This window comes from Schistocerca serialis, chromosome 12 (genome assembly GCF_023864345.2).
Source record: "Schistocerca serialis cubense isolate TAMUIC-IGC-003099 chromosome 12, iqSchSeri2.2, whole genome shotgun sequence".
In the NCBI taxonomy this organism is placed as follows: domain Eukaryota; kingdom Metazoa; phylum Arthropoda; class Insecta; order Orthoptera; family Acrididae; genus Schistocerca; species Schistocerca serialis.
In genome coordinates, this window is record NC_064649.1 from 55,228,322 (window position 1) to 55,241,483 (window position 13,162).

The 13,162-nt window shown below is 44.9% G+C and overlaps 1 pseudogene; it reads left to right on the plus strand.

Annotated features, from left to right (window-relative positions):
- Window positions 1-12,077: 12,077 nt before the first annotated feature.
- Window positions 12,078-12,194, plus strand: LOC126428547 (5S ribosomal RNA; annotated as a pseudogene).
- Window positions 12,195-13,162: the final 968 nt, after the last annotated feature.

Here is a 13,162-nt window from a genome sequence, read left to right on the forward strand (position 1 = left end):
GTGACACTCTCTCCCATATTTCGTGATAATACAAAACGTGCTGCCTTTCTTTGAACTTTTCGATGTACTCTGTCTGTCCTATCTGGTAAGGATCCCACACCGCGCAGCAGTATTCTAAAAGAGGACGGACAAGCGTAGTGTGGGCAGTCTCCTTAGTAGGTCTGTTAAATTTTCTTAGCGTCCCGCCAATAAAACGCAGCCTTTGGTTAGCCTTCCTCCACGACATTTTCTATGTGTTCTTTCCAATTCAAGTTGTTCGTAATTGTAATACCTAGGTATTTAGTTGAATTTACGGCTTTTAGATTAGGCTGATTTATCGTGTAACCGAAGTTTAACGAGTTCCTTTTAGCACTCATGTGGATGACCTCACACTTTTCGTTATTTAGGGTCAACTGCCACTTTTCGTACCATTAAGATATTTCATCTAAATCGTTTTGCAGTTTGATTTGATCTTCTGATGACTTTATTAGTCGGTAAACGACAGCGTCATCAAATACCTTGCAATATCCTTCACAGCAACGCGATTTTGACCCGACCTAACCTCTCCTACGCCAATACTGCATCTATATCAGCCCCAACAAAGTTCTCTCACTCCCTCCAAATCCTTGTATCTGACACATTCCTCGTTTTTCGCAACCACTTGGTTCCCCACCAAGTGGATCATTCACCATCTCGTCAAATACCCAACTCTCCGCATTCACATTTAACAGCTCTGAAAATGCTACACTATGCGCAAACTCGACTTCAGCAACCTTTTTAACTTCCCCCTAATTTCACTTCCTGCTACGTAGTTTTCCCAAGCATTACATTATGAGCTAAGATATATTCATTTCAGAATGAGTTTGCTACGAAAATTTCATGAACAGCACTATTATATCGACGAAAGATCCGTACCCAAAGACTGTAAAGCAACACAGATCACACCAATATTCAAGAAAAGTAGTAGGAGTAATCCACTGAATTACAGGCCCATATCATTAACGTTGATATGTAGCAAGATTTTGGAAGATATATTGTGTTCGAAGAAAACAATTTACTGACACACAGTCAACATGGATTTAGAAAACATTGTTCTTGTGAAACAGAACAAGCTCTTTACTCGCATGAATTGTTGAATGCTATTATCAAGGGATTTCAAATTGATTCCGTATATCTGGATTTCCGGAAAGCATTTAACACTGTACCACACAAACAGCTTGTAGTGAAATTGCATGCTTATGGAATATCGTTTCAATTATGTGACTGGATTCGTTATTTCCAGTCATAGAGGTGACCGTTCGTAGTAACTGACGGAAAGTCATCGAGTAAAACAGAAGTCATTTCTGGTGTTCCCGAAGGTAGTGTTATAGGCCCTTTCCTGTTCCTTATCTATATGAACGATGTTGGAAACAATCTGAATAGCCGTCTTAGATTGTTGCAGATGACGCTGTCGTTTGACGCCTAAGAAAGTCATCAGAAGATCAAAAACAAATTGCAAAACGGTTTAGAATGAATATCTGTATGGTGCGAAAATTTGCCATTGACCCTAAATAACGTAAAGTGTGAGGTCATCCGCATGAGTGCTAAGAGGAATCCGTTAAATTTCGGTTACGCGATAAATCAGTCAAATCTATAGGCCGTAAATTCAACTAAATACCTAGGAATTGCAATTACGAACAACTTAAACAGAAAGGAACACGTATAAAATGTTGTGGGGAAGGCTATCGAAACAGTGCATTTTATTGGTAGGACACTTAGAAAATGTAACGGGTCTACTGAGGAGACTGCCTACACTACGCTTGTCCGTCCTCTTTTAGAATACTGCTGCGGGGTGTGGTATTCATACCAGATAGGATTGACGGAGTACATCGAAAAAGTTCAAGTAAGGGCAGCACGATTTGTATGATCGCGAAATAGGAGAGAGTCACAGAAATGATACAGGATTTGGGATGGACATCATTTCAACAAAGGCGTTTTTCGTTGCAGCGGAATCTTCTCACGAAATTCCAATCACCAACTTTCTTCTCCGAATGCGAAAATATTTTGTTGACACCGACGTACCATGATAAAATAAGGGGCCACGCCGGATTAGCGAAGCGGTCTAAGGCGCTGCAGTCATGGACTGTCCGGCTGATCCCGGCGGAGTTTCGAGTCCTCGCTCGGGCATGGGTGTGTCTGTTTGTCCTTACGATAATTTAGGTTAGGTAGTGTGTCAGCTTAGGGACTGATGACCTTCGCAGTTAAGTCCCGTAAGATTTCACACACATTTGAACATTGAAACATAAAATAAGGAAAATCAGAGCTCTTACGGAAAGATACAGGTGTTCTATCTTTCCACGCGCTATACGAGATTGGAACAATAGAGAATTGTGAAGGTGGTTCGATGAACCCTCTGCCAGGCACTTAAATGTGATTTGCAGAGTATCGATGTAGATGTAGATGCAGATTAGTTAGATCATTAATGGGCAGGGACCAATTTGTTTAATTAGAGAAATTAATCATAGAGTTCAGTATTTAATCAGTCTGCACATTTTTAGAAAGATTGTAAATCGTAAAACAGGACCAAATTCATGTTTTAGCCTAGCAGGGAATCATATTTGGTTTCTCTAACAGTTGGAAAGGTACAAAGTCACACATAGCTCAACAACAGCAAAGTTACAACTAACCATACCGGTACGAGGCCAGGCCGGCCGCTGTGGCCATGTAGTTCTAGGAGCTTCAGTCTGGAACCGTGTGACCACTACGGTCGCAGGTTCTAACCCTGCCTCGGGCATGGATGTGTGTGATGTCCTTAAGTTAGTTTAAGTAGTTCTAAGTTCTAGGGGACTGATGACCACTGATGGTAAGTCCCATAGTGCTCAGAGCCATTTGAACCATTTGGTACGAAGTCAAAACCAATCGAAACTTTCAATGTGAGTGATGGCTAATACATCAGCTTTATGTTAGTTGGAGGATAAAAGTGGATGAGCTGCTTAGCTTAGCTTAGCTGCTGCACAGTGCGCCAGACAGACCTGCGTCGTCGACGGGCGGGTGGCGGAAGGAGTGGTGCGTCAATGTGACGACGACGACGAGCACGCTGCAGGCGAGCAGGAACATGAAGGTGGCGCCCACGATCATGACGATGGTGCGCCGGCGCCGCTCCTTGGGCGGCAGCTCCTCCGGGGGCGTCCTCACGCCGACGCCGACGCCGCCCCCGGGCCCCGCCCCTGGCAGCATGAGGCTCCCGCGCTGGGTCCGCCTCACGCTGCCCGCGCGGTTTCGCTGGGCCGGGGTCACATCGCTGGCGTGCCTGCTCAGCTTCGTGGCGTAGCGCCGGGCCCCGCCGGGGTCCCTCATGGAGGTCGCGCGCCGACCGTGTCGAGCCCCGGCCGGCCGGGGCTGCGGCAGCGCCTCCGGGGGCGCGTCGTCGATGACGCAGTCGTCGACGTAGAAGCAGACGCGGGAGGCGAGCGGGTCCAGCCCCGCCGCGACGGCCGACCGCGGGCTGCCGGAGCGCTTCCCGGACCCGTGGCGCGGGCTCGGCGTCCGGGACAGCCCGCGGCCCTCGTCGGACCGCCTCGAGTTCTTCCTGCGGACCTCCCCGACTTCTTCGTTGAAAGACCTGACGCTCCTGCGGGAGTCCCTCCTCGAGGCGTCGAAGGCGGCGTCGGCGCTTCCGCAGTGCTGCGGGCTGGGGCTCTGCTCGGGGCACAGCAGGTGTCCGTCGGCGTCTGTTCGGAACGAGGAGCTGTCGCTGCTCTTGCGCGAGGAGTTCCTCCTGCTGCGCCGGCCAGCCTCGTCCACTCCGTCGCTGAAGGAGAGGGCGTCGTTGGGGCTCAGGTAGCCGCCGTACAGCGACGACTTCCTGCGGTCCCTGCGGGCGGGCTCTTCCTCGCCGCCGCGCCTCGCCTCGCCGTCGCTCTTGAGCGAACTGCTCCGCCTGCGGTTACCCGAGCCCGCGGGAGCCACGCTCAACTTGCCTTCGGTCTCGATCTTGAGGGAGCTGCTGCGACGCCGGCTGGACACTGCTCCGAATTCGTCCTCGAGCCCGGCACCGCCGACCGCTCTCGGACTGGGCGTTCTCGCCAACCTCCGCTCGATCGCAGCTCCGTCGGGGAGCTTCAGGGACTCGCTGCCCCTCCTGACGCTCTTCCTCTTGTTTGCCAGGGAACCCCGCCGGGACCCCGAAGACCTGCCCTTCTCCTTGGAGCTCCCGGGCTCTTCCCGGTTCCTGCAGCAGCACTGGTCGCCCTCGGGGCAGCAAGAGTGGCATTCTTCGCAGTTCTGTTCCCGGCACCTCTCGTGTCCCGAAGGACTCCTGGAGGAGGGGCTCTTGGAGCTGCCACGTCTCTGTCTGGATGGAGACGGCTGTTGCTCCTTTCTTCTGTGTTGTTCCTCTTCGTCCTCCACTTCTTGGGCGTGCACATTGGTGAACATTGTAACAGTGGTAAATCTGGAGCACTGAACTTTGATGTCCTGCAACTACTCTGCACCAGAACGATTCATGTCCTTTGACTTTGGAATATATTTCACTCGGCACAAGCTTCTTCTCTTTCAACTCCACTGAATGTTATTAAATAGGATGCTCAGAACTCCCAAACAGACAACCTCAGTACTAAAACTTTTATCCACTCATCTGTTTAACAAAAATATCAACGAACTGGTATCATCCCAACATGAAGCTATCACTATAAATAATGAAATAACTGTTGTAATCCCTACTATCACTATAATACTGTCACCACAGCCGTTTTCAGCTCGTTTCGATGTATGGCCCAAATGAATAAAATTTTGTATTAAAACTTTCATACGAAAACCTCATATAAATTGACAAGTGTTACACATACAGTATGAGACGGCGACGTATCTGTTTCACTATAGCGAAATCTCTACTTGTTTACAGTTTCAGCCAAGATCGATAGTACTGTTTTTATTCTCCACTGTAACGACCCATCTATCTCCGAAGCGTACGACCTGATTTCGTCTGGTAGGCGATTTATTTACTTAACTCTAGCCATAAATCCTTCTTCTCGTCGATCGCCAGTAAATGTTGCTAACGTCCAGAGAGCTCGTAACTTCACACAAATAGCATCGTGACAATACACGTTACCCACTCAGCTTTTTAACAGCAGTCCACAACCTATTCTCTCTCTGATGGGGCTATGAAAATGGATGACAGAAGTTTGCGAATTCCTCCTGGCACTATAGTAGCCTCGTCATAGTACTTTTCAGCTGACCTTGTGTGCTTCGTATGAATGAAATTCTTTTTCGAACATTTCAGCCTATGAATTCACGGCTATGACCCACACAAACTGACTATTATTACACATGTAGAATGAAATGGGAGCATATCGGTTTTTGGTGTAATCGCATCTGGATTCTTTCCTGTTTCAGCCGACGCACAAGAATAGCTTATCCCAGTTCATCCAACAGATTTAATATACGTTATCCAGCCACTTCCAGCTCAGTCCCTCCGATACTATATGTTCGTTTCAGTAGTGGCGCAACGAGCAAACTTGAACATCTATTGCACTTGCTTTTCAATGAACGATACACCTGTCACCCATCTGGAGTGTAGCGTCCACGGTTCGACAATCGTAAAAGCTAGGAGCCAAAAGACATCATTTAACAGTTAAGAATCAAGTTTATACACCACTGTAGCTTTTATATCGTTTTGGTGAAACGCTGAGATGCTGTTCCTACAGAATCGCCAATTTGAATCACGTTTCACAGAGACGCACAGCAGTTTTTTTTCCCTAGAAACAAGTGTGTTGCATGTTTTATTTCTAGATGACGCAACTTCTTCAAAATTTCCTGCTTTCTGGTCATGCGCTGGTAAAATTTTGTTCCCCAATGGCACGTGGTACGTTGATCTATAACGGAGAGAAAATTTTGCATTAACAAGTTATTTCCTTTCAGGTAAGGGAAGAAAATCAGATGAGAACCACATTTTCCTGCCTATTCACCTAAATGTGTTCTTTCCGCTTTCGTGGCATCATTTATGAAGACAGCAGCGGGAAATGAAAATGTTCACTAAAGAACTTTGGTGTTCCGCAAATTACAAACTTGGGTGATGGTGAATATGGACAAACAAAGAAAGAATTTAGTTGGAAACTTAGAATTCTGAAGAAACGTCATTTACCCTAATTCATAGATTGGTCTTCATATGAAACTGTAGTATATAAGAATCAGGCATCATGATCCTATAATAGATTTTCAGGAAAACACCTGGAATTAGTAGTACAGTGCTCAACTAACAGTAGCAATGGCAGAATATTCCACAATAGGAGGCCTACGCATTCTGCATCTTCTGGATGCTGTCAGGAGCGTGAAAGGATAAAAGAACACGGGAGTATACAATGAAGGGGAATGTTCAATAATGTGGCGTTAAAACTCTGTTCGATTGCTGAGAGTCGATGAGCCACCTGGAAGTCATTTTGCTGTACTTACATGCATATAGCTAAGAAATTTTCATAACAGGAACTTCAGATAGAAACGAATACCACAACATTGTGTGTGTTCTACATTATTTATTTTGCTAGCCGGTTTTCGTCCTAGAAGGCCAGCATCAGATTTTAACTGAAAATCGTCGTCAAAGATGTCACCTTTGACAGTACAGAGGTAATTAAATTAAAATGTTAAACATTAAATAAATATAAATGGAACAAATATTGACACTAAAACAGGAAAAGCAGTGCCTATGTAGCATTGTAAATGCAATTAACGATGCCAACAAAATAAAATTACATCAGTGGCCATTAAAATTGCTTCACCAAGAAGAAATGCAGATGATAAACGGGTATTCATTGGACAAATATATTATACTAGAACTGACATGTGATTACATTTTCACGCAATCTGGGTGCATAGATCCTGAGAAATCAGTACCCAGAACAACCACCTCTGGCCGTAATAACGGCCTTGATACGCCTGGGCATTGAATCAAACAGAGCTTGGATGGCGTGCACATGTACAGCTGCCCATGCAGCTTCGATACCACAGAGTAGTGAGTGGCGTATTGTGACGAGCCAGTTGCTCGGCCACCATTGTCCAAACGTTCTCAGTTGGTGAGAGATCTGGAGAATGTGCTGGCCAAGGCAGCAGTCGATCATTTTCTGTATCCAGAAAGGACCGTACAGTACCTGCAACATGCGGTCGTGCATTATCCTGCTGAAATGTAGGGTTTCGCAGGTATCGAATGAAGGGTAGAGCCACGGGTCGTAACACATCTGAAATGTAACGTCCACTGTTCAAAGAGCCGTCAATGCGAACAAGAGTTGACCGAGACGTGTAACCAGTGGCACCCCACACCATCACGCCGGGTGATACGCCAGTATGGCGATGAGGAATACGCGCTTCCAATGTGCGTTCCCCGCGATGTCGCCAAACACGGATGCGACCATCATGATGCTGTAAACATAACCTCGATTCATCCGAAAAAACGACGTTTTGCCATTCGTGCACCGAGGATCGTCGTTGAGTACGCCATCGCAGGCGCTCCTGTTTATGATGCAGCGTCAAGGGTAACCGCAGCCATGGTCTCCGAGCTGATAGTCCATGCTGCTGCAAACGTCGTCGAACTGTTCGTCCAGATGGTTGTTGTCTTGCAAACGTCCCCATCTGTTGACTCATGGATCGAGACGTGGCTGCACGATCCGTGACAGCCATGCGGATAAGATGCCTGTCATTTCGACTGCTAGTGACACGAGGCCATTGGGATCCAACACGGCGTTCCGTATTACCCTCCTGAACCCAACGATTCCATATTCTGCTAACAATCATTGGATCTCGACCAACGCGAGGAGCAATGTCGCGATACGATAAGCCGCAATGTGCGATAAGCTACATTGCGACCTTTATCAAAGTCAGAAACGTGATGGTACGCATTTCTCCTCCTCACACGAGGCATCAGAACAACGTTCCACCAGGCAACGCCGGCCAACTGCTTTTTGTGTATGAGAAATCGGTTGGAAACTCTCCTCATGTCAGCACGTAGTAGGTGTCGCCACCGGCGCCAACCTTGTGTGAATGCTGTGAAAAGCTAATCATTTGCATATGACAGCATCTTCTTCCTGTCTATTAAATTTCGGGTCTGTAGCACGTCATCTTCGTGTTGTACAAATTTTAATGTGTTTGGGATTTAAATCCCATGAAGCAAAAGCTCACACATGGAATCTTTTTTATTTGGATGGTTAATGGTTTCTGTTAATAATGAAGTGATCGTCAGATCTAAGATATAAAACAGTTATTTCCTCACGTTGGCAACGTACAAAATATTACAGAACTGCACATAATTTTGTGGCAGGTTTCAAGAGTAGATATACGAATTAATTACACAATACATATCATAAAACTTTCTTGATTAGTGTTGGCTTCACACATCATTAAAAATCTTTCTTAAAATGTATGAGAATGATCGAAGCAAAATAAATGAATTAAAATGTGTGCTGAAACCCGGGTCGTGTTACTTGCTAGGCAGAAATGCTACCCATTACACCACTACAGCACTATGGTCAACATTGCTGCACGAAGTAGCCAAGTTGAATGCTCTCCCCAACACAAACTTCAATTCACATCTTCTTATTTTCTCATGGATAAATATAATTATAAGATCTATAAGATCACCTATGGTACAGGACTTTCCCATTACGTCCAACGCTGGGAGAGTCCTGGCAATAGTGACAATGTAAGGGAAAATAAGCTGAAGATATGGAGTTTGTTTTGGGGAGGGCACTCAGCTTGGGTAGTTCGTGCAGCAATTTTGACTATAGTGCTGCGGTGGTGTAATGGTTAGCATTTCTGCCTAGCACGCAAGAACACCCGGGTTCGAGTCTTGGCCGCAGCATAACTTTTAATTCATTTCTTGTGTTTCGATCATTATCGTAGATAAAGAAGAGACTCTCAGGGATAAATATGATTATAAGATCTATAAGATTCCTTAAAATGATAACATCCAAACATTACATAGTTAAAAACAGCTTTTCGTCGTTCGTGCACAGTGTAACTGAACGTTGGTCAGAAAACTGAAAACATACATTAATATAGAGATGAGACAGAGAAAACACAATAACAGTGTTTTCATTAGGAACTATCCACTAAAATGACTAAATGTGAAATCGTTGTGCGGTTAAAATTCCGTAACTGACACAATCGGTAATTTCATCATCTCATAACACAGGTCGTTGTATATATGCTGCTGCAATACGGTACGTGTGAACAGTGTAGCGTCTGATGTCTATTACAAAGTTCAAGAAACGCAACATTCGCCATGCACGTTGTATGCAAATGTGTGGCCGTTATTGTGGTGACACTAGGTTCTGACAAGTTGCTTGAGGCGAACACCTCTTGGCGTTAGCAACTGCTGGGCGTGTAATTTACACAAAGTTTACTTGTGTAACATTGTAAGGAACAGGACGTAAATGTATTTAAAATTAAATAGTCGACATCAATACGACTCGTTAGTTCTAATAACATTCTAAGGAATAAGGCATAAATGTATTTAAAATTAAATAGCTGACATCAATATAGAGCGTCTTACAGTTAAACAAACAACAATTTAATAACTAATATGATTGGAATCTGCTGATGTTACAGACTGAAGAGCCAAAGAAACTAGTACACATGCCTAACATCATATCGGGCCCCCGCGAGCAAGCAGAAGTGCTGCAACACACATGGCATAGACTCGACTAACGTCTCAAGTAGTGCTGTAGGACACACACACCATGAATCTTGCAGCGCTGTCCTTAGATCCGTCACAGTACGAGAGGGTGGAGATCTCTCCTGAACAGCACGTTGCAAGGTATCCCAAATATGCTCAATGACGTTCATGTCTGGGGAGTTTGGTGGCCAGCGGAAGTGTCTAAACTCATAAGAGTGTTCCTGGAACCATTCTGTAGGATTTCTGGACGTGTGAGGTGCCGCATTGTCCTGCTGGAATGGCAGAAGTCCCTCGGAATGCACAATGGACACGAATGGATGCAGATGATGAGACAGGATGCTTACGTGCGTGTCACCTGTCAGAGTCGCATCTAGACGTAACAAGGGTCCCATATCACTTCAAATGCACACGCCCCACACCATTACAGAGCTTCCACCAGCTTGAACAGTCCCTTGCTAATATGCAGGGCCCACAGATTCATCAGGTTTTCTCGATCCGTTCGATACAATTTGAAACGAGGCTCGTCCGACCAGGCAACATGTTTCCAGTCATCAACAGTCCAATATCGGTGTTGACGGGGCCACGCGAGGCGCAAAGTTTTGTGTCGTCCAGTCATCAAGGATACACGAGTGGGTCTTCGGCTCTGAAAGCCAATACTGATGATGTTTCGTTGAATGGTTCGCACGGTGACACTTGTTGATGGCCCAGCATTGAAATCTCCAACAATCTGCGGAAGGCCTGCACTTCTGTCTCGTTCAACGATTCTGTCCAGTCGTCGTTGGTCCCATTCTTGCAGGATCTTTTTGCCGCCGCAGCCATGCCGGAGATTTCATGTTTTACTGGATGCCTGATATTCACGGTACAATAGTGAGATGTTCGTACGGGAAAATCCCCACTTCGTCACTATCTCGGAGCTGCTGTGTCCCATCGCTCGTGCGCCGACTATAACACCAAGTTCAAACTCACTTAAATCTGGATAACCTGCCATTGTAGCAGCAGTAACTGATCTAACAATTGCGCCAGACACTTGTTCTTTTAAACAGGCGTTGCAGACCGCAGCGCCGTTTTCTGCATGTTTACATATATCTGTATTTGAATACGCATGTCTATGCCAGTGTATAAACCAAGCGAACTAATTTTATGTAATACTTTATCGCATTGATACATTACAATGTTAAAAAATTTCCGTTCCTTTATCAAGTGTATTGTCACGCATTTTAATCCTTTTGAGTTTAATAATTGTATAGATTGTTGCTAATATCTATTACCGTCACCGTGGCGGCCAAATTGACTGTCATGCGTTCTACCTCAATTATGACCCTTAGTGTTGCAGGTTGGCGATGTTCCTTATAGTTTCGTTCGTTGTGTAGACATGTAATAAAAGTAAAAATATCTTGAGACAGTGGCTAAGACCGTCACATCATTATAAAGTAACTACACGATAAAGTATTACATAGGATTATACCGTTAGGTTTGTATAACGCCAGCAGAATCCCGTATTATCGTTGAAGTCCTGTTGATTTAACTGTAAGACGCTTTGTACTTATGTCAATTATTTAATATTAAATTCATTTATATCTTGTACTTTTCAAACGTTATTAGAACACGTAGATTTTACGTAAATGATATGGCCAGCCAGGTGTTAACACCACGTAGCTGTTTTAGCCTCATGCAGCATCTCAAACCCAGTGGTCGCCAGTTCCCATTTCACCACAGTACCGGCAAGACGTGTGTATACTACGTGTATGGCGAACGTTGCGATTCTTGAACCTTGTATTGGGTATCAGCTACCATACTGTTCACATGTACCATGGTACAGCAAAATATAACATGATGATCTGTGTTGCGAGATGATGTAAATACTGACTGTGTTAGTTACTATGGTGTAATGGCACAACGCGGTGGTAAGACGATACCTCTTACATGTATTCATTTTAGTGAATCGTCCCTTATGCCAATATTTCTCTTTTATTTTCATTGTCTCTTCTCTATATTAACTTTTCAAATTTATGACAGCCGGTCGGTGTGGCCGAACGGTTCTAGGCGCTTCAGTCTGGAACCGCGCGACCGCTACGGTCGCAGGTTCGAATCCTGCCTCCGGCATGGATGTGTGTCATGTACTTAGGTTAGTTACGTTTAAGTAGTTCTAAGTTCTAGGGGACTGATGACCTCAGATGTTAAGTCCCGTAGTGCTCAGAGCCATTTGAACCAAATTTATGACAGTCGCTCAGGTACACTGGCCACGAACGAGCAAAAACTATTTGTAAGTATGTCAGGTATGGATGTCGTCGTTATAAGAAGATTTGTAATGATGGACGAAACTATAGTGGTAACAGTGCTAGTCAAGAGTGTTTTATGGTACGTATTCTGTAATTAATTCGTGTATATACTCGTGAACCCTGCTACAATATTATGTGCAGTTCTGTAGGCTATTATACGTTGCTAACTGTTTTACAGCGCCAACGGCGTTGCCGCAGTGTAACACCGGTTCCCGTCAGATCACCGAAGTTAAGCGCTGTCGGGCTGGGCTAGCACTTGGATGGATGACCATCCGGTCTGCCTAGCGCTGTTGGCAAGCGGGGTTCACTCAGCCCTTGTGAGGCAAACTGAGGAGCTACTTGATTGAGAAGGAGCGGTCTCAGAAAATGACGTACGGCCGGGAGAGCGGTGTGCTGACCACATGCCCCTCCATATCTGCATCCAGTGACGCCTATGAGCTGAGGGTGACACGGTGGTCGGTCAGTACCTTTGGGCCTTCATGGCCTGTTCGAGAGGAGTTTACTTTTAACTGTTTTACACCTGAAGATGGTTTTACTGTTAGTCGAAATTAGTAATCCATTGAAATAAAGAAGGTTTCATGCGTGACCTTGACCTCATGGGTCTTCAGTCCCTAACATAAATAGAAATACAGGTCGGGTATATCCTGGTTGACAATGTCAACTAACTTGAAATCGGTGTGCAACAAGAATGAAGAAGAATATCTTAAGGTGGTATTACGTATATATGATGGTATGAAGTGAAAGACAGAAGTGACAACTGTAACAACAGAATATATGAAACACACAGTCAACACAATAAAATAAACAAAAAAAGGAGGAATATACAGGAACAGATAGTATGGGAAGCACTCGAAAACTATGAATATCTACTGAAGTTTAGAGAAGTTACAGCACTGAACTATGTTTAGTCATTAAATATCATACGAAAACTGTGTGGCATATGTATAAAATCCATATTTGAACCGTCATCTGTTTTTATTTTAAACCCAAGTTCTAATGGTTTCGGTCTTGGACCGTCTTCATCCATGAAGACGGTCCAAGACCGAAATCGGTAGAATTTGGGTTTAAAGCAAAGACAACTGACGGTTCAAGTACGCATTTTATACGTTACTTAACAGCTGTTGGCAGTCCAAAAATGCGTGTCATAAGTTTGTTGATTACCATGGCTTCCAACAAGCTGAGTTTTGGGCCTCTATTTACTGAGTGACAAGTAGCTGTTACCCTAACTCAGAAAATACGGTGTGATGATTCGGCGACCCAAGGC